At 47.6% G+C, this 25,243-nt stretch overlaps 1 pseudogene; it reads right to left on the bottom strand.

Moving 5' to 3' along the window:
* Window positions 1-22,909: 22,909 nt before the first annotated feature.
* Window positions 22,910-23,029, bottom strand: LOC123619058 (small nucleolar RNA SNORA31; annotated as a pseudogene).
* Between the last annotated feature and the right edge of the window lie 2,214 nt (window positions 23,030-25,243).

Here is a 25,243-nt window from a genome sequence, read left to right as displayed (position 1 = left end):
CTCGGGGCCCTTGGTTTATTCCATCTCTTGCTCCTTCTAATTTGTAAGACAAAGTCTAAAGTGCTTGAGCTCTAAAATGCAGCTTACCAACTGCAAGCAGGCTCTGGAGGGGCTCCTGGCCATGGTAGCTTTCATCTTTAAGAGTCTACACAGCCCAAGGGGGGGGGGTTACAGCTCAAGTGGTAGAGCGCCTGCTTAGCATGCATGAGGCCCTGGGTTCAATCCCCAGTGCCTCCACCAAAAAATAATGATGATAATAGCTTAAATCTTATTATTTATAACTTGGATGATTGATTTCTTGAATACGTGTAAGCACATTTGACTGTCCTTTATGATTTGATTACTGCATTCTTTTGATTCTTATTTTGTGGTTGGCTTTATTCCTTTGATAACTATGTAAGTTTAAACAGCTAAAGCTCTAAATTGTTCTTGGAAACAATGAACATTACATATATGTAAATTTTAAAACATTTTATCTCTCAAAGAGTCGCTCTTTCTAGAATAAACTTTGTTTACTCCCAAAAAAGAGAAAAATAAATAAATAAATAGTTTCTAGAGAAATATCTATAGCTATTTCAAAGATAATAATAATAATTAAAATAAACTTAATTACCTCCCCCCTCCCCCCAAAAAGAGTGCACAAAACCCAGATAAGCAGTCATGCCAGTGATTAGGTGTTAAGCCTGGTCACAAGTCATATGAAATTCTACCAAAATTCATCATTATTGTTTTCAGACGAAATGCACTCTAAATCAATATTTTTAAATATGCAATTAACCTAATCCCCAGCCATTTAGAAAACAGAAACAAAAATAGAAAGGAAAAAAATCACTCTAAGGCATGAATATCCGCGATGTTAAACACAACTACTATTAGCATTTAGTTGTATTTTCTGTCTTTTTTTTTTTTGCCTGTGTGTCTGTTTTATGTACCTACTAATTTGCACACATTCTGATGTGTGATATGTATAATTTTACATGCGACTTTTTTCACTTCACATTGTATCTGTCATAAGTATTTTCCATGTTATTATAGCCTTTGTTACCATCAATTGCACTCCCTGCATAATATTCCACTGAATGGCTATCCCAACAATACAGGCAATTATTAATGCAGGGAAATATATTAGGCATTTAAGTTGTTTTGAAGATTTTATATATAAACTGTGCCACAAATATAATTTAGCAAGTGTCTGTTTGCGCAGGGCATAGACTGTGTTTAGATTATCTAATGAGCTTGAAATCCCTAACAGATATATTGATCCGGATATTTTAAAAGTGGTACGTAGTAATAGGCAATACGATAAAAGCATTCAACAAAGGGTCTCTAGGAAGCAAACAGGGAGCAGACCCAGTGTCAGCCTCTGGGGTGGAGAGGGGAAGGGGGAAACAGCAGGGCAGTTTGCAGGGGGAGCTGGAGTCCCAGACGCCAGGATGAGAGGCCACGCCCCCACTTGGGGTCCCAGGGCCGCAGCGAGCGCCTTCCTCCCTGCAGCCCCGCCTCCTCACCTACATCGGGAATCCTGCCTCCACGGATTGTGATGAGACTGAATGAAACGTACGAAAGCACGTGTTGGGGTGCCTGCCCAAGTGTGAGCACTCCATAAGACTTCAAGAACACCGTGGTACCAGCAATCAGAGAGGTTGGCAAGCTGCCCACCCCTAACGTGTGGGGCCTGCGGCTCGTATGTCACGTGTCTAACTAATTGAAGCCTATAAATCAAGCTAACAGACTGTTAAAACAATTTTGTTATCCCTTCACCTTAATATACCTTCACACAAAAAATAGAAAATTGTATGTAAAGCTATGGTTTTTCTATGATTAAAATTAGTAAAATATTAAAGACAGAGGACTCTGATTCTGTGTACACCTGAGATGTTTGACTGACAATGTTGGATGAGTATTAAGACTAGACACATATAAACTCATAAACTATGGTATATTTACTTAATAGCATTGATTTTCTTGCCTTCATTTTGGCAAAGTCATTAATTATATTCTCATAATCATGATTTTCACATAATCTGTGTTCCTTCAATAACAATAATCTGATTTTTAAATGTAATTATATTAAAATATACAAAATTTGACTATATTTCAATCAACACATTAAGTGGGTTTTTGTTTTTTGTTTTTTGGGTTTTTTTTATATTTTTGTTAGTGGAGGTACTAGGAATTGAACCTAGGACCTCATGCATGCTAAGCACGTGCTATACCACTAAACTATATCCCCTCCCCTCAATCAATATGTAAATTAATGTTAATATAAGAAGCTAAAATTTTAATTATTTTAGGTGTTTTCAAAAAAGTGGTTTTTCTTCCAAAATATTCAAAATGATCCATTTGAACCAAAATGCAAAAATACACATTAATTAGTAAATATCAAAAGTTAAAATAAATTATTTAAATAGAGCTGAAGGTTTTTTAATTTTTAAAAACATTTAATTATGTCATGCATATTTGTTAAAAATAAAACTACTCTCAACTCTGGCAATGTCCATTCAGTTGCTAATAGGAAGAAGTCCTTTCATAGATCACATTTGTTATATCTAGAACTATATTTACATACAAAAATAAGAGAAGTAGGAGTTATGTAATATTGCAAAATGTTAGCCAAAATACATACACCACAGTTGCACATACTGCGTGTAATTTTTTAGTACCTCCCGGAACCCTAAATTGGAATGTTGGAGGGACTCCTGGCACTATTGGGAAATAATTCTTCATTATGCAAGAATTTATTACATCCTTGCTGTACGAGGGAAAGGACTTAACAAGGTAATGAATTTGTCTTTTCTCCTATCTCAGCACTTCTGCTCTCAGATCCGTTCTACACTCCCAGTAGTGGTCATTTCTGAAGTTGGCAGTGGAACACACACAACTTCTTGGTTACTCAGATGCAAAGCCTTTTATTTCAAGGACAAGAGATGTGAAAGAGGCCCCTGTGGCCTGAGCAGCGCTGGCCACAAGCGTGGGTGCTTAGGATTACAGGTCGCTGCGCTTGCCCTGAGCACTGGGCCTCGAGGGATGGGGTACCGTGTGTAATGTGTGTGTGTGTGTGTGTGCGCGCGTGCGTGTCTGAGAGGCTCTTTAAAGTGTGAGGCCTGGACCAGGGCCTCTGGACCATCTATACAGGCAAGCCAGCAATAAAGAAACAAGCAACGTTATAGAGCAACATTTACTGGGAGAAACTTTCTGCGAGCAGTGTGCAAACACTTCTTGCAAATACAGTTATTCGCACTTCTTCCCTCACTGACTTTGAATCTGTTCTGGAGCATTTCTCAATGCTTTAGGATCCTGGGTGACTTGACTTTTAGAGACTGGGCCTGTGTCGGTTTTGACATCAATCTGTTAGAGAAAGTAAGGGAGAGAAGCCCCGCCCCCACCTTTCCTACCACCAGGGCCAATTCCAGAATTGGTCAGCCAGCCCTGAAACAGAGCTGTCCCTCTGGAGAGAAGGCCCAGGACCCAGAGCCGAGGGGCAGAACCCGGAGGAGAGGGAGCAGGTCAGCTGGTCCAAGTGCAGCTCAGGGCCAGCGCTGTGTTCGTTCAGAAACGTTGAATCTGGCCCCTGTTTTCTTTCTCTCTGAAGCTCCATCGAGCCTTACTTCCTGCCAGAAGCTTCAGCCACTTGTCAGGGGAAGGAGACTCTAGGAAATGAAGGAGAAGTGTGTTTGAATGTGAAGCAGTCACTTTGCAACCTGTGCTGTGATGTAACGACATCACTGTCTGCAGAGCTGGGCCTCTGGGCCCAGGGACGGGGTAGGGTGACAGAGCTGGTCCGAAGCCACCAAGCCAGGCCTGAGCCCAACCCCACAAGCCAGGAGGAGTGGCTACTCGTCCGCTTGTCTAGGAAAGGGCAGGAGGTAACATACGAAGCTTCGGCATCTTTCAGTAAGATGTTCACCTTTTTTCCTTTAGAACTTGTTTACATGTTTCTACCTGCTTGTCTCTGATTTCTAAACAGCTTCCAGTGTATTTTTATAGGGCCTCCTCTATCCTGAGTTTAGTCCACTGTTTAAATATCATCATTTCAAAATTGTAACGTTTTTCTTGTTCAGTTAAAGCGGTGACCTCATTTTAAACCTTAGGTTTTACAGAAACAGACTTGCAGACATAGTAAACAATCTTACGGTTATCGAGAGGAAGGAGGTGGGAAGGGATAAATTTGGGAGTTTGAGATTTGCAAATGTTAACCACTATATACAAAAATAGATTTAAAAACAATTTTTTTCTGCATAGCACAGGGACCTACATTCAATATCTTGTAATAACCTTCAATGAAAAAGAATATGAAAACAAATATATGTGTATATATATATTTGCATGACTGGGAAACTGTGCCGTACACCAGATATTGACACATTGTAACTGACTATACTTCAGTTAAAAAAATGTAATAATAAACCTTAAGCTTTAAATCATCCTTCTTCCAAGGTATGTTTTAGGGGAGTCTTTATATGGATATTGATTTCAGGAATATAAAGACTTGGGGAGGAGGCAGGGAGGACCCAGGGTCCTCCCAGCGGATGGTAAATCACTTCAGCAAATCTCTCCCTAGAGCCCGTTACGTGTCAGATCCCGTTCTGGGGCTGAGGCTGGTAGCACATCTTCTCCTGAGCTGCCTGTGGCCCAGGAGGGAGGAGGAACCAAGTTTACCAATGACTGTAAATCACGGAGGATGAAGGATGAAGGTGGCCTTATTAGAGAAGACTGGTGTGGACTGTCTGCAGCTCTTCATAAGGACCAGGGGAAGCTTCCCGCTGTGTCTGAAGTGTTTGGAGAGAAGACAAGGAGCAGCTTCACAAAGGCCTGGAAACGCCGGTTCCTGGGCGGCCACTCTGATCTCAGGCTCATTGGGTGGTATGGGGGAGACACGCGGATGGCGGGGAGCGTAAGGGCTTTGAAGCAGGGAGCGGAGCAGACGGGGGATTCACCTGGGGAGAGCATCTGACAGCAGAGTGGACGACAGATTGAAGATGAAGAGGCTAGAGATGAAGAGGACTGCCAGAACTATGGTGGCATCCTGGCGTGGAAGGAGTGAGGATCTGAGCTAAGAGAGAAAACAGGACTCCAGCCAAGGACTCGGGGGTCTACTTGCAGGGACCCACTCTGCCTTCAAGACAGAAGGCTGCTTCTACTCCTGCCCACATCCGTTAGTTTGATGTTGGATGTGTGTAAATGCCAAGCATGTCTGCCGCCTGAGGGTGTGGGCCACGTGGACATGATGGGCAGGTTTGGGTCCCTGGTGGGGATACTTGGCTTCATCAGGGGTCGTAGAGGGGTTGCAGGAAGAACACAGCTCTGACGTTGGCTGAAGGTATAGGTGAGTCTCATAGACACAGGAGATTCTAGTGCACTGAAGGAGGAGAGGAAAAAGTCAACACGCACGTCAACACTGCTGACATGGGGTGGCAGGTCCGAAACACTGGCACGGGCTGGAGACCCCGGCCCACGGGAGACCCTGCTCTGTTGCCCAGGGGATGAAGCTCTGGGCAGAGGCATTTGGTCACCTTGTGTGTTTCCTGGGTCTCCAAATCTGAGGCCGCAGTGTGTGTGCAGGTCTTTTACAGGGGGCTGCTCTTGGGACCACCTTCTGTTGGGGAGTGAAGGAAACAGAACTGGGGAAAGAGGGAACTGGGAACTGGGAACTGGGGAGCAGTGGCTGGAGAGGCCCCAGCCAACCCCAGGGGAGCTCTGGAGCTGGATGGCCCTTTGGAGTTGGCCCCAGTGATGCTGGGAGGCTGGGTCTCTGTACCCGACATCCCCCAGTCACTGGGTGTGGCTGTTTCCAGTAAGGGGGGGGGGGGGCTCTGTGATTCCCTTCGTGATTCCTGGGGAGTCTCCACTCTGTTCCCCCTACAGACAGCCCTCTGAGAGGCATGCCACAGCATCTACTGCTGGGGATGGGCCTCGTCTGTTTGGAGACTCTGCGGGTAGAGACTGGCAGAGGGAACGTGGTCACCTTGGGCTCTGAGCTCATCCACGCTGAGAGGTGGTGCAATGCCAGCAGTTGAAGGCCCTAGAAGGACAAGGCCGGTGAATCCAAGAGGGGCAGGGGTACAGCCTGGCTACTGAGAAGACGGTGAGGGTAGTGGTAAGGGGAGGGGTCCGGAGTCAGGCTGCTTGGTCTTCAGTCTGTCACCTACCAGCAGTGTGACCTTGGGCACATGACTTCATCTCTGCCCCTCAGTTTGTTCATCTGTCAAATCCGGACCAAAATAGTACTTAGCTCATAGAGTTACGAGACTAAATGAGATAATGCATGCAAAGCCCTTCCTGCCGGCCCAGAGTAAGTGGGGCCCTGGGGTGGGATGGGGGGGCGGCGCTGGTGTCTATACTGTGGTTAACAATTTCACCAAACTCAGAGAAAGGCCACAGACAAGTATTGGGAGCGAGTCCTAGTGTAAGAGGCGTAAGCGTTGGAGAAATCTGATCAAATGCAGAAGACAGAGGCACGTGTTCACAGAGGGTGGGGAGTTTCAGCCGGCACCCACGCCAGGGCTCTCCTCCTTGACTTGCATGTGCTCTCACCTATAGGGCCAGCCCTATTAAAAAAGCCAAGGGTGAAACAGGACACATTTCTGGGGAGAATGTTGCTGTCTTCTTCATTTTACCCTTTTCTTTAGTTGCATTTAATGGCAAACTAATCCTTCCCACTGCTTTTCCAGACCTTGAATTCCCAAGTGCTGACTTTGCCACCTTTGTGATCTGGCAAAAGTCACACAACTTCTCTGAACTTCAGTTTCCTCACTGATGAAACAAGATGAGATTCTGTTGAGATATTATATTTGGAAGTAGCTTGCAAGCTGTAAAACACAATAGAGCTGTCACTATTTGGGGGGTTATTCTGATGACTGCCTTTTTTTTTTTTACATATGATGGTCATAGCCAATAGAGGCTGGAGAATAGGCTGGAGAGGAGGCTGGAGAGGACAGCCACAGGTTAACGAACATGAAAGAGTGAGAAATGCCTGGTGAAAATGATGATCTACGTAACAGCTTTCCTTTCTGAGTGAGGATGATTCTGTCTTTTGTCCCTCCAAGAATGAAGAGCCTTTTTTGTGTGCCAGATCCTGTCCAGGGCCCTTTAGATCTAGGGAGGCATAAGATATGCTCCATTCCTTCAAGGTGTCCGTGGCATCTGTTTCGTTATGTGTATGGAATTCTTTTTCCATTGGTAGCAAAGGATTTGCACATGGTCTCCCACCCTCCATCCTCCATTCCTGAAATCATTTAGATAAAGCCCTCATGGGAACGCGGAGATCCCGCCAGGTGTGTCTCACCCTGATTATCACCATGCTGGGTGTGGCACCAACCTTTGGCTGAACACCTCACTTCTGGGATGGTGATGCCCAAATGTGACACACACCAACACGTGATTAACTTTATTTTTTGTGGTGAAGGGGGAGGTAATTAGGTTTATTTATTTATTTATAGAGGAGGTACTGGGGGTTGAACCCAGGACCTCATGCGTGCTGAGCATGTGCTCTGCCCCTTGAGCTCTACCCTCCCCCTATATATTTTTTTAACTTCTTAATTAAACTGGAGTTGGGGTGTAAGGTCTTCTGATGAGTAGGAATTTGAACATTTAGTGAATTCCCATTTATCCATCTTTCTCTTATGGGTTAGACTTTTAAAATTATTATTATCTTCATCATTATTTTGGTCTAGTTTTTTAAAATCTCTCCCTGCTCCATAGTCTGAAAGTTTGAAAGCTTTTCTTTGGACATTTAAGCCTGAAATGTGCCTGGAATTGACTTCTAGGTTCTGTGTGACACAGGGATCTAATGTCTTCTTCCTCCATATGCATATGTATCTTTCAAAGTAGAGGGCATTTCCAAGGTGATAGGAAATGTGAATGTGTGAAGAAAAAGAAAAAAAATGAACAAACAGAACTGGCTTAGATATTATAAGAGGTTAAGAAGAATAGGCCACTCCTAAGGGTTTAGGAAGGTGAAGCTCTTCCGGCCAAGCAGTGATCATGATCGTCTCCCTTGCTCCCCTGTCCTCTTGCCACGTGTCGTTTTGGGTTTGATTCTGTGTCTGTATCAATTGGATGAGTCCACTAGTTCAGCTGGGTCATGGTGGTGAGGAAGAGCCTGTATATAAAAAACATACTTTGTATCATTTTTTCCTCTAGATTTCACATATAAGCCACATCATATGGCATTTGTCTTTGTCTATCTGCCTTCCTTCATTTAGTATGATCATCCCTAGGTCCATCCATGTTGCTGCAAATGGCATTATTTCATTCTTTTTTATGGCTGAGTAATATTCCATTGTGTGTATGTTTATATATATATTTTTATGGAGGTACTGCAGACTGAACTCAGGATCTCATGCATGCTAAGCACACACTCTACCACTGAGCTGTACCCTCCCCCCCTCCATTGTGTGTGTGTGTGTATATACATATATGCACACATCTTCTTTGTCCATTGAAACTAACACTGTAAATCAACTACACTTCAATAAAAAATAAGAGTTAAAAAAACCCATACTATTCATCTGTTCACTTACCTTAAAAATACCTATTGAGCATCTGGAACTGATATACAAAAAGGAGTGAGGACAATCTCTGCCCTGAGGGAGTTCCCTGTCTGAATAAAAACACCGTATAATCTCCAGTGTGGTTTCATAAATGCAAGCGAGCACCTCCCATTCATTGAACCTTAACAGTTAATAAAGTACAGTCACCCCTCGGTATCTGTGAAGGGCTGGTTCCAGGGCCCCTCACAGAGGACACTCAAATGCAAAGGTGCTCAGGTCCCCTAGTGGGGCCACCTTATCAGCAGGTTCCACACCCCAGGATACGGAGGGCTGACCACTATACACTTTTTCCCTGGTATTCGTGGCTCCCTGTCATACGTCTAGTTGAGATTCACAGAGGCTCAGGGACTTGAAGGGAACCAGCTGGTTAGCACAGGGCCAGAAGTAGAATCTAGATTTTTCTTAGTCTGGTGTTTTTGTTTTTTTAACTATGCCAGTCTCTTAACCTAATCTCAGTTTTCTAATGGCTTTTATTACACAATTAAATCTTTTGCTAAATCTGTTTCTCTCTTTCCATCTATCAATCTGTCTCTTCCATCTGCCAAGCTGTCTGTCCACTTACCTACCCATTGTTTGTCTGTGCGTTCATCTGCCCATCTGCCGACCTACCTGGGCAGGTAGAGGAGGTGATGGGAGGAGTACTGGGAAAGGTTGGAGGCTCCCTGCATTCAGCCAGACCCCAAGCTCACCCCCAGCCAGTTGCCTGACACCAAGCAAGTTACTTCATCTATTTGCAACTCAGTTTCCACATCTGTTAAATGAGGGGTTTGGACCAAATGATTTTTAAAGTGTAACCAACTTGATTTTTCAAAGTATTGTCCCCTTCAATACTATTTTATTCACTAATAGATAATTTATTTCGCATTTGTGTACCTTTGGTCTACAGCCGACTCCCATGCCCCTTCCCTGCTACGCTGGTTAGGCTTCCTTGATTGCAGCCGATAAAAACACAACTCCAGCTCACTTATGCAAACATGAGACTGTTGGTTTCCATGGTTGAAATACCAGGTTGATCAGAGTTGAAGCAGTAACAATTAGAATTGGGGCCTCCGGATTGGAACTAGGGCTTCTAAGTGGCCATCCATACTTTATTTCTGATTATCTGTCTCTCTTTGTCTGGACATCTCTTTCTCTTCTGTGCACACTATGGGAAATATGGCAGCCCCAGGTAAGGCGCTCCAGTAGAAAACATCTCTCTCCTGCTGCGAGCGCATCAGCTCAAGGGAAGGACTCGACTGTCCTCCATTTGGATCAGCCTCTGTCATTGGAGGGTTGGAGGATTCTGCCCAAGGAAACTTTAATCCACAGCCCTAACAGAACCTGTGGAATAGGAAAAGGGCAGTTCTATCTGCAAAAGCTACGCCGAACAGACCCAAAAAATGTTCTTTACACGCACTGATCAAATAATCAGGTACTGATGGGCAAAAACAATACAAAACAAACAAACAGAAAATGACTTGGGAAAGTTACGGCAAAATCATGATTAGGATCATGGGCTCTGGAGGCAGCTTTTCTGGGTGAATTCCAGCTTCTCACTTACAGGCTGTGGGACCTAGAGCAAACTATACGTCCTCTCTTTAAGACTCACGTAATTTCAAATGGAAAATCAGGAGACTAATAGTACCTATTTCAACAGGTTCCTGGGAGGATTCACGTCGTATAAAGTGCCAAGCACGAAATAAGGCTGGCTGTCGCTACCGCTATTACTGCTACTCCCACAGCCAGTATTAAGCTGGTGCGAGAGGTTTTTCAAAAAAATGATAGACTCTGAACTGAAGCAATGCCCTCTGGTGCCTAACCCGGACCTCCTCCCACTGCCCCGAGATGAAGGCAGCTGGATGCTGGGAGGGGACTCGTGCAACAGCAGAGGAACTGAGGACCAGATTATGGTGCTGGCATTTCCAGACCCTTGTCCCAGGCCGATGGCCAATGACACCTCCTTTTATTTTACCTATGATTGCCCCTATTTTACAGAAGAGGCAACTGAGGCATAGAGCGAGCACCTTGCTATCTAGGCCACACAGCTAGCACATGGTGGAGCCGCTCCCTAGGGGCCCTGCTGGTGTCTTGAGAGAAGCAGCAGGTTTCCCCAGCATCCCTCTCAGCAGGACGAGCCCCGTGGTCCTCCGTCTTCCTGGCACTGTCCTAGATGGCTGCTGGGCTCACCGTTGGCACTCTGTCTTTTCAAAGAGCAAACAGATGGCTGTCAGCTGTGACAGCTGATGGAGAAGAAAAGCATCTGAAAAAGAAGATATATATGGATACATATAACTGAATCACTTTGCTGTACCCCGAAACTAACGCCACCTTGCAAATCAACTTTACCTCATTAAAAATAAATTTTAAAAAACTGAAAAAAAAAGTTTTAGAAAAGAGAAACACGTAGAACTCAGACTCCACCAAAATGTAGACAAGTTTGAAGTTATCTGGATATGCCTCCCCAGATAAATTGTCACCATCCCCGCTGCTGTTGTCCTTAATTAAATGCCCCACTGTACGCAATCCTGGGATTGACTTTTGTTACAGAGAAAGAGTGAACCTTGGACTTGCCTGAAACTGTTTCATTCTCATTGTTACAACCCAGGAATTTCAAAATACTCAGGAAGGATTAGGTCATCTGTAGACCTGTCTCTCTGGTGCTCACCCCCGGCCCCAGGGTCTGCTCTAAAGCTCTGCGGGGTGGCTCACCCGTGCCTGCAGCCCAGCAGTGACTCAGCCTGTTGAATAACCCCATCTTCCCCGGAATGACATGTCAACTGGATTTCACTGCTGCGGCATGTTTCTTGCTCTCCGGCTGATAAACAAGGCAACCCAGTGAGGAAACCAAAGCAGATCCCCTCCTTGTGAGTCAAAGCGGGAGGTCTGCCCGCCCAGACCCACAAAGCGGCCCTGACACCTCGCTCAGTCTTCTGGGGAAGTTGCTGCTCTCCTCCTCAGGCTGCCTCCCTTCCCTCTTCCCCAAGAAAAGACACCAGAGCCTGGGAGCTGTTTTTACCTGAGGAATAAATCCAGGGGGCAACATCTTTTATGTTGCATTTATCAAGAAAAGAGAATGTGTATGTCATTGACTTCTTTAAAATCAAGTATTTGTCTTCTGCAAGGTGTGATGTGTCTGGTGTTTGTAGCCCTGGGTTTACACGTTAGGGTTCTCCGACTACAGCGCCGCTGGCTTGTCTGTGAAGACGGGAGAGTCTGTGGTCATGGAGACGTCGGGGTAAGATGAAGGGGAGAGGCAGGGATTCGATGTTTCTGAGCCCCACTTTCCTCATCTGGAGATGGGGGTAAAAAAATAACTCCTTTCTGGGTTTTTATGAAAATTAAATGAGAGCATACCTAAAGCACATGTAAAAATACATCCCCGAACCGTATGACGGCAACTCTGCCCGCGGTCTTGCTGGCTTCTGCCTTAAGGATCCCAGAGACCAAGCAGAGATGATTATCTTTGTCCCCAAATCCTGTTTTCAAAAGATTGAACTAGCAAAGTATAAATTAGCACAACTTTCCTGGAGGCCATCGAGCGTTATTTATCAAAAATTGAAATTACAAACAACATACAAGTCCCACAACAGGAGACTGGGAAGGTAGATTATGATAAATCAGTAAAGAGGCCTACCATCCAGACCGCCACTGAAGAACATTTGCTCTGATGGGAACCATTCACTCCGCGAAACTAAGTGAAAAATGTGAATAGTAAAACAGGATGCACTGTTTGATATGTTTCAATAAATAAGAAAAGTCCGTAGACACAGGCAGAAAATACTGGGAAGTAGAGAGCAAGACATTAATCGCAGTTTTCTTTGGTTGGAATCCGAGTGATTTTCGTTGTCTTACTTGCGCTTTCCCGTGTTTTACACATTTTCTTTACTGAGTACACTTTACTTCTTTAATTAGAAAAATAATTGCTTTTAAAACACGGCTGAAAAAATCAAGTTTCTTCTGTATAGCACAGGGGACTACATTCAATATCCTATAATAACCTTTAATGAAAAGGAATATGAAAATGAATATACATATGTATAAAAGGTTGTGATATAAACAGTTCAGAAAAATGACTACTGAAAGAATCTGGCTTCCAAATAGCATTATAGTTTCACCTGTGATCCTGTCCGTTAAAATGACTGGGAAAGACTTAGAAGAGAACTTACACACGTGTGCGTAGGAGCCAGACTGGGAGGAAGTGCATCAGATCGGGGACTGTCATCTCTGGGTGGCACTTCATGGATGATTTTATTTTCCATCTGTACTTTACTGTATTTTCAAGCTATGTCCAATGTGCATGTGCTACTCTTAGAAACAGAAAACATGCTATTGCATAATTATTATTTATTAAAAGTGATGTTTCCTTAACGCGCCCCGTGAGAGCTGGTTGATGTGGCCTTTTCCCCTTCCCTGAATCGAGTTTGTCTTGCAGTAAATAAACGGGTTCAGAGGAAACTTGGGATTCTCAGTTTCCTGGTGTCTAATTTGAATAAAATCTCATTTCTTTTCTTTTAAAATTGTTCATTCATAGTTCAGGGTGATTTTAATTTGTAATATCATGTTATTCAAAGCTCAAGTCCCGGGAAGCCAGAGGGAAGACGGCTTTCCAGCACAGCTGGCTGAATCCGAGGGAAGCCCCCAGATCCTCTGGGCGATTCTGGCCTCGCAGTATTTCTCAGCCTGATTCCAGACCAGAGGGGCCCCGTTAACTGCATTAACTTTAGACTCTTTCTGCTCCCCCAGCCTCAGACCCACTGGTCGCTTGCCCATCTGGGCCGAGACTCATAGGTGGCTGTTTTTGGAGCAGGGGTGTCTTGAGCTCACATCTAAAGCACAGACCTTCACGTCTGGTGAGATAACCAGACTGTGTTTACCAACATGAGTGGTATTTTCAAGGTCAGTGCTGGGTTTCTAGCAAAAGAAAAAAATACACTTGAGATTCAGGATAGAGAATAGAAAAAGGCAGCCATAGGTCTGTCACTACAGCTTTCCATCCAGCAAACAACGGTAGGGGTGCCTCTCTCAGCCCCTCCTCAATGCACAACTGCCCCCCGCACCACACACAACAAATTGGATCTGACTCTAGCCACGTACAGGTGGACAAATGTGGGACCAGATTACATTTTCCCCATCGTTTTTCTCTTAAAGGTAAAGAGTCGTTTTTACGTCGGAAGACAGCCCTCACTGACCAGTGCAAACAATGCCAACACGTTCTTAGAGTAAACACCCCGAGGAGCAGAAGACAGCAACACAGCCCTCTCAGCTACTGGCACCCGAGCCACGCAGGTGCTCAGGCCGGGAGCCCGGGAGTCCCCTCCCTCTCCCCCCTCCAATCCAAACCCTCACTGCACGTGTCTTCCTTCTCCAGCTGCCACTGCTGTCCTGGCCTGGTCCTCGTGGCCTACTGGCGGCCCCTGGATGCAGTGCAGCCTCAGCGGGGCCCAGCTCCCACAGCCGCCCTCGGCAGTGCACCTAAGGACGTCGTTCCCCCTCACTGTCCTCTCCTGCTGGGGCAACACCCAAGCTCCTTGACCTGGCACTTTAGCCACCTCCGTCCCTCCCGCCACAACCCAAGCCTCCTGCCGTCCCCCGGCACCCGCAGGGCAGGGCCCAGTGCAGAGGGAAAGGGCAGGCTACTCCTTCAAAACACAAATTCGAAGATAAAAGTCAGGATTTTAAAATGTCGATCGCAGAACATCCAACCTCAGACCACTTGTGTGACCGCTCGGATCACACGCCCAGGAAGCCGGCCCTGCTCTCTGGCACATGTGTCCCTCGGAGTCCCTGCTCCTGCGGCCTCGGCCCGGAACATCCTGCCTGTTCTCCGCTTCTAGGATGCCCACTCTTCCTTGCCCTTTATGATTCACTTGGCTCGGGTATCCGTGCCGAGAAACCCCTCCAGCTTCCCTTCCCACGGCCCTGGACCCCCAGGCTGGGGTGACCATTCCTCCTCTGAGCTCCTTTTAGACAGTGTTTCCCAAAAGGTGAGCCCCAGCCACCCCCGTGTGAGCCCCTGGGGAGGTTCTCACAGTGGATCTGAACCTCGGGGCAGAGGGGTGGATGGAGTGGGGCGGGACTCTGCAAAGCTCACCAGCTGCTCTGCAGGCCCCATGCCGAGGCCTGAGAACTAATGCCCCCGGCTCAGTCTCCTGTTCGGGGTCTGGGTGCGGATCCTGGGTCTCCTTAACACCCAGCACAGCGCCTGGAGGCCCCTAAGGGTGTGCCCGGGCCTCCAGAGGCTCCAGGAGGAGAGCAGTGATGCTGTCTCCATAGACACCGTGAGAGGGTCTCATTTCCTCTGGTTGGGACCCTCCTGCGAGGCTCCAGGCAGGCTGCAGGGCCCCAGCTGCCTGCATGTCCTGAGGGGTCCTCCTCTAACAGAGAGGCCACATCAGGAAATGAGCTAAAACTCCAGGGGCTGCACTGGCTTGTGTCAGGCCCAGAGCAAAAGGCAGCAGCGAGCTGGACCGTGGCTGCATTTATCCCAGTCCTGGCCCCGCATCAGGGGTGTTGACCACAGAAGTCCAGGGAGCCGAGCCCCAGGACCGACAGAGCTCCCGTGCCCCCCCACCTCCCCTCACGGCCCTGGGCTCCCAGAGCAGCGCCCACAATGCTGTAAAGATGGGGGTGATGCCCACCGCCCCCTGGCTCCAGGCCCAAAGCAGGGCTCTGGGCGTTTCTCTGCAGGGCGGGGAGGATGCCACCTGGGGGTGGTGTGTGTGCAAAGGAAGGGCAGTCCTGAAATCTGCACTGCTGTCCACTCCTGCCTCCCTGTGGGGTCCGGGGAGCATCAGGTGCAGCTCAGCAAGGGCCGGTGCATCCTCCATGCGGGGCTCACCCTTGGCTCAGCCCAGAGGTCTCAGCTGCCCACACTCCCAAGGCCACCCCAGGGCCCTCCTAGATCGGGGAGTCTCCTGGCCGGCAGGTCCCAGCGCCTCCCCACCGCCCCCCTTCACAGTGTCTGGGGCGCCCCGAGCACTGGCCTATCGCAGCCCTATTTGAGGCATAGCTTACTGAAGCTGGAAGGCCGCCTCATGAAAACCTGGCCCTCTCTCTCCTGTTGTGATTAAAGGCAAAGGGTTTTTGCTTTGTTGAAAACAAAAATTGGGGGTTTATTTTATGGCTGTTGTTTCAAACATTAGCTCTTTCTAATTAGGGGCATCCTCAAATTTGGATCCTGCAGGAACCAAACTAGGCAACATGTCTAAGCCTCAAGGAAGCTGTTAGAGGAGTGGAGCCCTGCGGTGCCCGCGACAGAAAAGGAACAGTCCCCCCACGGACCACCGAGCGACGGCCTGGGAGCCAGTTGTCCGGTGGTCTTCGTGTGGTCACCCAAGTACGCAGATGGCTCGTGGATCACAAGTTAACGGGGTCGCCTCTCTAAAAAGGGCTTCAGCCACACACAGTTTCTCACTCTTGCCCTGAAATTTTCCTTCATCATCATCATCATCATCCCAGTGTTAATAGCTTAAATGTATGGAGTGCCTAATATGTGCAAGGCGTGGTGTGAGTGCTGTGCTTAGAGTCTCTTTTTCTTTTTCTTTTTTTAAATTGAAGTACAGTTGATTTATGGTGTGTTAGTTTCTGATGTACAGCACAGTAATTCAGTTATACATATATATTCTTTTTCATTATTGGTTATTATAAGGTATTGAATGTATTTTCCTGTGCTAGGCAGCAGGACTTTGTTGTTTATCTGTTTTGTGTATAGTAGTTTGTATCTGCAAATCCCAAACTCCCAATTTATCCGTCCCCCTGCTTTTCCCTTTGGTAACCCTTTGAGTCTGTTTCTGGTTTATAAATAAGCTCCTTTGTATCTTTTTTTTTTGTTCCACATGTAAATGATGTCATGTGATATTTGTCTTTCTCCCACTTACTTCACTTAGTATGATAATCTCTGGGTCCATCCATGTTGCTGCAAATGGCATTATTTCATTCTTTTTTATGGCTGAGTAGTATTCCATTGTATAAATATATCACATCTTTTTTATCCAGTCATCTGTGGATGAACATTTAGATTGCTTCCATGTCTTGGCTATTGTAAATAATGCTGCTATGAACACTGGGGTGCATGTATCTTTTCAAATTAGAGTTTGTGTCTTTTTCAGATATATGCCTTGGAGTGGGATTGCTGGATCATATAGTAACTTTACTTTTAGTTTTTTAAGGAATCTCCATACTTACAGGGTCTCCTTATATCCCATAATAACCCTGAAGTGGTACAGTTATCAGCCGCACTTACAGATGGAGTGATGGAGGCTCGGAGGGACAGGTCACCTGTCCAAGGTCCTACAGATGTTGGGATTCAAGTGCACAGCCCGCTCTGGCCATGGTGAACCTCAGCACACAGTTCCTTCACGGATCACTTCCTTTTTGTGGCCTGCCCGTCAGCAGACAGAGGTGCTCAGTGCCACCTTTCCTCAGCCCTCTGTAGCACCCACCACAGGTATTTACATTTCCGCCTACCTGGGGTATAATAAAAAAATACATATATATATTGAGTCTCTGTCCCCGGTTTCCGGCACAGTGTTTTTAAAACCCTTGGAATTTCCTGAGTGGTAGGAGTGTGATTCATAACACTTTGACCACACCTGAGTCTATGCTAGTGAGATGGCTCCTGGGGGTTCCCAGGGGAACCAAACCCTTGGTTAGAGGGTTGACACTTTCAGCCCCACCCCACCCCACCTCACCTCCAGGGCCAATGATTTAATCAATCGTGTCTCCTTAAAGAAACCTTCATTTAAAACCCCTGAACCACACAGGGTGGAAGAACTTCCAGCTGGGGACCACTCTCATTTCCCAGGAGGATGGTGCACCCCAACCCAGTGAGACAGGCTCCCGTGCTGGCGACCCTTCGGACCCTGTTCTCTGTGCTTCTTCATCTGATCGTTCATTTCTAGCCTTTGTAATACACGGTAACCACAAGTATCGCCCTTTCTTGAGTTCTGTGAATCCTTGTAGGATTTTTTTGAACCTGAGGGCAGGTTGCAGGAACCACTGAATTTTGTAGTCAGCTGGACAGAAGCAGAGGTGGCCCAGGGACCCCGCTGGCAGCTGGTGTCTGAAGTGGGGGCAGTTCGCTGGGACTGAGCCCTTAACCAGTGAGTCTGCACTAACTCCGGGCAGTTAGTGTCAGAGCTGGATCGAACTGGAGGACACCCAGCTGGTGTCAGAATTGAAGAACTGCTTGGTTGGTGTTGGAAGAACCATCACATCACTCCACGGAATCATGAACTTCTGGGTGCGGAGAGGGACAGGACAGCGCATGCCTGGCACGCTGCGGTCAGTGTATTTTTACCCCTTCACCTGCAACTTCAGGCTCCCCACCTCCAGGCTGAGCTCCTGAAACCTCTCTCTGTCTTCAGTTAGTTAATAAAACTGACATTCACTGGTTTGGTTACAGTGAGCTCGGCCTTCAAATGATGGGTTTTAGTAAGCTTCAGGGCACCATGCCTAAGGTCACATTGATCCTCAGGACAGAGCAAGGATGGGACATCCTGGTCTCATGACCAGGGCACTGTCCCTCTGCCTCACTGTCTTTCAACTTTCCAAAGTATCCTTCCCTATTCGACGCCACCACGATTCTATAGGACCCACGCAAAATCTAGTCAAGCTTTAGGACAGTGAAAGTGGTTTCCAGCTCTGTGTCACCCCCAACCCACACTCCAAACTGGGCTTTTTTTCCATCAGGCGGTGTAACTGACCCTGGCATCTCGGCTGGTCCCCACCCGCCGAATGTCGTGAATCAGAGGACTCTCTGTCTGAAAGCCAGTCTCCTCCGAATGTGAGGGAGCTAAGGGCAGGTGGGGAGGGAGATGGTTCCAGAAAGTCTCCACTGCTGTCAGCAGCTTCCGTGGCAGAAATGATTTACTGGGGCCCAGCCCCTTCCTGATCATGGAAGCCAACGGGGCATCTGTCATCAGCTCCCTCCTCTCCCGGAAACGGCTTCTTCAAAAGGGTCCGCTGCAGCAGTGGGGAGGCCTGTTCAGAGCCTCTGGGGTTGTTGGAAGGTGGAGGGAGGCGGGGAGGGGTGCGGAGGAGGCCTGGAGAGCTGCCACCCGAGTGAGGCTGGTGACAGGAGGAATCCATCAATCTTGCGTTGCAGCGCCAAATATGGTGCTGGGGCTCGCTAGGTAATAAACAATGGTCACAGCGCGGGCTCAGCAAGGAGACAGCACAGAGGAGAGCGAGGGCAGGCCTGACATCGCCGCGTGCGGTCCTGGCCGATCAGGCTGGCCCACCCCAGGGTGCAGGGGCCCCATACTTGTCCTGGTGGAGCCCACACGTGCTTGTTCCATGATGGATGTGCTCAAGGCAAGAAGCGGGAAACCGAGGCTAGGCAGCGTTTGGAAACGTGTCCTTGGCACTGTCCCCGGGGCCAGGAGGCGCTCCCAGGGCGTGGTATGGGCTGAGCCCCCATCTCACAGCCCCAGGTGGCTTTTGGCAATGTCACCCACATACAGCCAGGCCCCGAGTGACAAGAGCACGGATGTCACTACTGGAGCTAACAGAACTGCTCAGCTGTCAGAGTGAATGGCTAAGCACCTATTATAAAAACTGGAGCCTTAGCTATCCAAGGACAGCTGCTTGTAGAGGGCTGGGGAACCCACAGACATTTAAGGCTGGCCCCTTCTCATGGCACGTGAGGACAGCCTGGCCGGAGAGAAAAGCGCTCCAGGAGAGAAGTCTATGAACAGAGCATCGGATTTCCCTTCCAGGGCCACGCGGGGCGGGGCCACACTCAGCCCATCTTCTGCACAGAGGGTCAGGCATCGGCTTCATGGGCAAGGGGGGCCGAGTCCTTCCGCCTGTGCCTGTGTGTGTTTTCAGCTTTTCTTAACAAAGAGATTCATCTGGGGCTTGTGTCCTCTGTAGCCATGTAGAGGAATAACTGATGAGAAGACCCCAGGATTTTGAGCCTAAAAGACCTGGCTTTGAATCCCAGCTGTGCCCATCACCACTGGTGATACCTTAGAGTGTCCAACCTGCACACTCAGCTTCCGTTTGTCCCTAAAATGGGGCTTTCATGAATGAGAGTCAGAAACAGCGCTCCAGAAGGTAGGTTCTCAATAAATCGTAGTTGCCACTAAAATGCACGGGGGCTCTTATAGACTTAAGTGATAAATTTCCTATCGGTTGTTAACGGCTAGGAAGTGTCCTCACTCCCGTACATTTTCATGGTGCAGGGCTTTTTCAAACAGGCTATGGCTTTAAAAATGCAGATGCCTTCTGCCCAAGAGGAAAAAGCTTTCCGAGGGAAGCCAAAGGGCATCCTGTTCTGATTAGCAGGACTCCATCTGCACTCGGATGCCTGCTCTCACCCGACACAGAAGGCTGAGCAGGGATCTGGATCAGAACTGTTTGAAATGCGACTGCAGGGAGACCAGACTGCATCCCCGTTATCTTCCTGCCGGTCATCCTCAGGGAAAATGCACTGAAGGTTTGGGAAGAAGCCTCAGGTGGTGAAGGCGCAGCTCCTGGGCTGCCTCGGAGGTGGCCAGCTTTCTGTGCTGCCGAGGGCAATGTGGCCACCACACTTTGTGCAGGGAGGTATGGCCGCCATATGCATTTCATGCCAGCATGTTGATTGGACCTGTTCCTGTTTGTTCTCCACAATCGCTGTCTGAATGGAAAATTAGAAGAACCATATGCATTCACTTCACGTTGTCCAGGATGGAAAACCCTGGTCATTTGTCCCAGAAGAGAAATATCTGTGAAGCCACCAGATATTAAGCCTTAAATGTCATGGAGTTGTGTAACCTCTGATGGGCCAAAACGGTGAGGGAAGTGAGGTAAAAATGGAAAACAAATTAGGATATTTCTAAAAAGAACAAGATTAAACCTCAAGCACAACCTATTAGTTTTAGTTGTGAGTTTGCCATTCATATTTCTCCCACAGTGAAGCTACATTAAGAATAGTAGATTAAATAAATAAAGAATAATGGAAGAAGATGATGATTGTCATTTGTCACCCATAAGGACCCACGTTTCCACTCTGTGGCAACAAAAATCAGTGATCTAAATATTAACAAGTAGAACACATTATAAACACTTAGTTATATAATATTATCGCCGTAAAGCCATTACAACTGAAATAAAAACTGTTTTTTATTTCAACTATTAATATTCATCAAATGTTAATGAAAACACCCAACAAATAATTATGAAAAACACATTGCTTAAGTAATAAAGATGAAAGAGATGATAATCATTGTGAATATTTAATCCACAAAATAAAGAACATACCATTAATAAGACTTAATTATGTCATTAAATATTTAATTTCACCTTCACTACTAAATTTTGTTTGCATTTTGCATATTTTAAATGTAAAAGCTGCTTAATAAGATTTGTAGTTTCAGCAACGTCAAATGCCAGAGCATTCAAGTTTGACTGACTGTCTTCATCAGATTGGTCACACGCCATTTTATTTATCATTAAATGAAATGAACGACCCTCCTTGCATTCACTACATGTTCTGTTTTATCCCAAAGCGGTTTAATAATTGATTCTGGGTTATACCCACTAAAGTTATGTTTTCTCACGGTAAAGAAAAATAATTGCTTTCTCTTTACATTTGTTTTCCAGTGAGTATCACACAGTGTCCTGCATTTCCTGCTGATTGTGCAGGAGAATGCGGCTTGTGTTCTGCCTCAGATGGCTGTAGAATAGGTCCAACACCATCCACAGTCAGACCATTTACTGGGGGGAGGGTGTAGCTCAGTGGTAGAGAACATGCTTAGCAGGCACGAGGTTCTGGGTTCAATCCCCAGTCCTTCCATCAAAAAATAAAATAAATAAAAAGATTTTTAAAAGAGTGAAAAAAACACAACCAATTAGACCATTTATTTCCTGAGAGTCGATCTCATCACTTAGAACTCCTGCTTCTGGCTAAATCTCATTTCACCTGTTTAAGGTCACAGCGAGTAAGTTAACCCTCGGCCTCACCCTCACACCCACTGAGAGCTTGTCTGTTTCAAGTGCTCCGAGCAGGGCCAGGCTGGATCCCTCGTGGGTCCAGCACAAGGACCCTCACCCGGCTTGGACGACTCCTGGGAGCCCGTGGTGAGCATCTGTCCCTGACCCCATCCAGTGACATCACATCAGGAGCTGGAAACCAGCTATGAAGCATCTCCCCCAAAGACCCTGGCAAATGATACAAATCAGGGCTCACCCCCACCCCTGAGAGTCCGTTGTTAAACATTGCCCAGCACATGGCAGCCTATACCTGCGGGAATCAGGCCACGACACCCCACCCTTCTCCCGCCGTCTCCTCCTGGGTCCTGATGACCCAGTGGAGGAGGACAGGACAGATGCTCTGTGGCTGCCAGCAGGCCAGGGCGCCAGGAGCCCAGCCGGGCTTGGAGCAGCTCTGGGCAGCGGGGCAGGTGAAACTTTCTCCCTTCGCGTCTGCGACTCCTGACCAGCTCCGGCTCTGGTCAGCGGGCGAGGCAGGGGGGGAAATGACCACGCTCAGCTTTTCCTTCGCTGCCAGAATATAAAAAGCTCTTTGTGGGGAGAGGAAGGCCCCTCCTCTCATGCACGTCTCCTGATGCAGCCACTGCCCAGGCCGGCTCTGGACAGAGGCAGGAGACTGGCCATCCCAGCTGAGCCAGGCTGAGGGCTTTCCGGGGATAGATGGGCATTTGGTGCATCCTTGTCCCAAGGACGGTCCTAGGCAGCCCTGCGGGCCTCTCCTGACAGGCACGCTCTGTGAGGCTCAGAACGGGGGTCTGGAGAGGCAGGGCCACGGGAAGACAGAAGTCTGCTGGGAAAGGCCTCTTCCTCCTCTGACAACGGCTGGACAGGACAGGAAAAGCACAGAAGGAACCAGAAGTCCCCAGGAGAAATCCAGTGTTTCCATCCTCAGGCGTAAGTGAGAGTCTGGAGCAACATCTTTCATCCATTTAGGAACTCGGTGACCTAACCTCTGGGCTTTGGGGAGGCCTGAGCCCCCAGACGCTGGGAGAGGCCTGTGGAAACGCTGGTCTGGCCTCCTCCCTCCCGACCACCAGGCCCACACAGGATCATTGCTTTCCCAGGCCTGTAAGGCCTCTCAGGGATTCCCAGTCACTGGAAACACGTTCTTCTGGGTTTTCGTTTCCAACTGGGCTGGCGGTGCTGGACCCATGTAGAGATGGAGGCGGCAGGCTGGGGTATCTGCCTGTGGACTCAGACAAACAGGCCCGTCCCGACCCCCCGCAGCCGCCTCGGCCTGCACTTCCTTCCCCGGGACACGCAGGCCCTTTTTATTTTTTATTTTTGCTTTGTTTTGTTTTTGCTTTTTTAAATTTAAAAATTTTTTGCTTTTTTTTTTGGCTGTTGTTTTGGTCTTGGTATTTTTTGCTTTTTGTTTTGTTTTTTTTTTCTTTGTTTGCTGATATATCCCCTATTCAGTCTGGCCTGCCACCCAGACAGAAAGTGCAAGGATTTTTCTATCTTGCCCTAGTGCAAACCAAGAGAACAGCAGGCTGTTCAGGGTCTGTCAGTGGACGCAGACACACGGGCCCTTTTTAGATGAGCCGCTGGGCTAAACTTGCTACTTTAAAAGAATGAACAACAGCCAGGGTAACACTGGGGACGGCTGCCGGACCCCTCACGCTTAGATTTGATCAGATCTCCCGGTTTTCCTGCCTCTGCGGTGGGGTGTCAGGCAACCCCAGGGCTACTGGTTTAATCGTGGTGACAGTGGCGGGGGGGTCCTCACTCCGGAGGGGTTCTGCCCATACAGGGGACACCCAGACACAGGCTGGAGCCCGTTTTCCCATCAGCAAGAGGCCGATTAACTGTCCGCAGGGATGCAGAGGCTGAGACATGGGGCTGCAGCCGCCGCTTGATGACTCCTGCACTCTGCCCGCCTCCTCCTGCCTGTCCTGTCCTTCCTTCTAAGGGCCTGCTCAGGGGCTGCGCCCTCTGCAATGGCCTCCTTGGCCTCCCAGCTGAGATTAGGGTCCGTCTCTGGCTCAGCAGACACGCTGTGCATCAGCCCTTCACTGCCTTTACTCATGACACATGGTCTATCTTTCTCCTCTCCTAGACTAAGGGCCATCTTTGTGCCCGCAACAGTGTCTTGTACATAGTAAATGCTCAAGAAATGCCTGTAAGTAGTTGCTTCAAATGAATGCGAGACCCCTACCTTCCTTTGAATCACGGCGCAAGGGATTGCCTCTCCCAAGAAGCTTTTTTTAAGTTAACCAAGGACGACTTCCCCTTTCAGAAGAACCCAATCCTCTCTTATTTTTAGATACAGTTAATGGGGCAGAATTAATAAAAAATACACAATATTTATTAAGCACTTACCATGTCAGGCACTGTGGCAAGCATTTCACCTGCCTTCCCTTCCTTAGTTGTCACAACAGCCCAATGAATTCAGTGCTATTAATATTATCCCCACTTTCCAGATAATGAAACTGAGGCCCAGAAAGGTTAAGAAACTTAAAGTCGACGTATCTCCAAAGGGGTGAAGTCAGGCTCACACTCATCCAGTCTGACCTTAGACCTGCTTACTCATGAAGTCCTGCCCCTTCTGGGTTTTGTGTTGGTTGCATCTGGAAGGCATGACTGAAAGCCCTGGAGTGGCACTGCTCAACAGAACGTTCTGTGACGATGGGATGTCCCGGATCTGCACTGTCCGGTCAGCAGCCTCCGGCAGCATGTAGCTGCTGTGCGCCTGAGATGTGGCTCGTGTGACTGAGAAAATAAGTTAATTAAAGGACTGAAATGGCCACATGTGCCTGATGGCTACTGTATTGAGAGCTTCAGAACATAAAGGGCCCATTTAGAGGAGAGAGATGTGCTCAGTGGTGGACCACATCCTCAGCATGCACAAGGTCCTGGGTTCAACCCCCAGTACCTTCATTTAAGAAACAAAAAACAAAAAACAAAAGCACCTAATTGCCTCCCAGCCCCAAAAGAAAACAAAAAAAAATTTTTTTAAATAAACGATGCATTTAAATTATCTTTTCTAAATATCTTAACCATGTGGTCCATGGCCATCAGAAGAAGGGCTCTTTCTGATTGACTGAGTCTTGGTATCTTCCTGTGCTGGGAACACATGCGGCTATGAGCCTGATGAATCAGTGCGAGAAGGCCGATCCCAGTCCTTAAAGTCGTGTTTCTACTCTAACGGTTTCCCATCGTGGGAAGAACTGTACGATTCCAGTGTCTTCATTCACAGAGGCCTCGAGCAGGTTCCATATCTGAGGGCAGACAGGTAGACCAGCGCTGGGGAAGGACGGGACGTGAGCTCCCCTCACTGACATCTGTTCAGTGGAGGACCCGCTGCTGGACTTCACCTTACTTAATCCGAAAAGCAAACCTGTGACCCAGCGAAAGGTGCTTCCATTTCACGACTGAGGACAACTCAAAAGAGTAAGAAACTGTCTCAGAAAGTGACAGAAACGTGGCGTAAACTGGGTGTGTCTGATTTCACTGGCCCGGAGACTGAGGCTGTTAGGCAGAAATTCTCCTTCATCCTAACCACAGGATGGCCACTGTTCAAGGGCGAAGACAGCTATGAGGTTGATTATCTGCTCAAACTGCGTGTGTGGGTGTAATGATTGCTCCCACGGTGAGACAAGGCAAGTGGGGAGAATCAGTGCCTGGGCCGAATAGACCTGTTTTCCATTCTTACTTCTTTGTGTTCTTTCTTTGTATTCCTTATATCTGTAATGGAAAATTCTAGAGCCCTGCTGTCTGATACAGTAGCCTTC

Source organism: Camelus bactrianus, chromosome 11 (assembly GCF_048773025.1).
Source record: "Camelus bactrianus isolate YW-2024 breed Bactrian camel chromosome 11, ASM4877302v1, whole genome shotgun sequence".
Classification (NCBI taxonomy): Eukaryota; Metazoa; Chordata; class Mammalia; order Artiodactyla; family Camelidae; genus Camelus; species Camelus bactrianus.
Note: the sequence above shows the minus strand (reverse complement) of the source record. Positions and strands in the feature narration are given on the sequence as shown.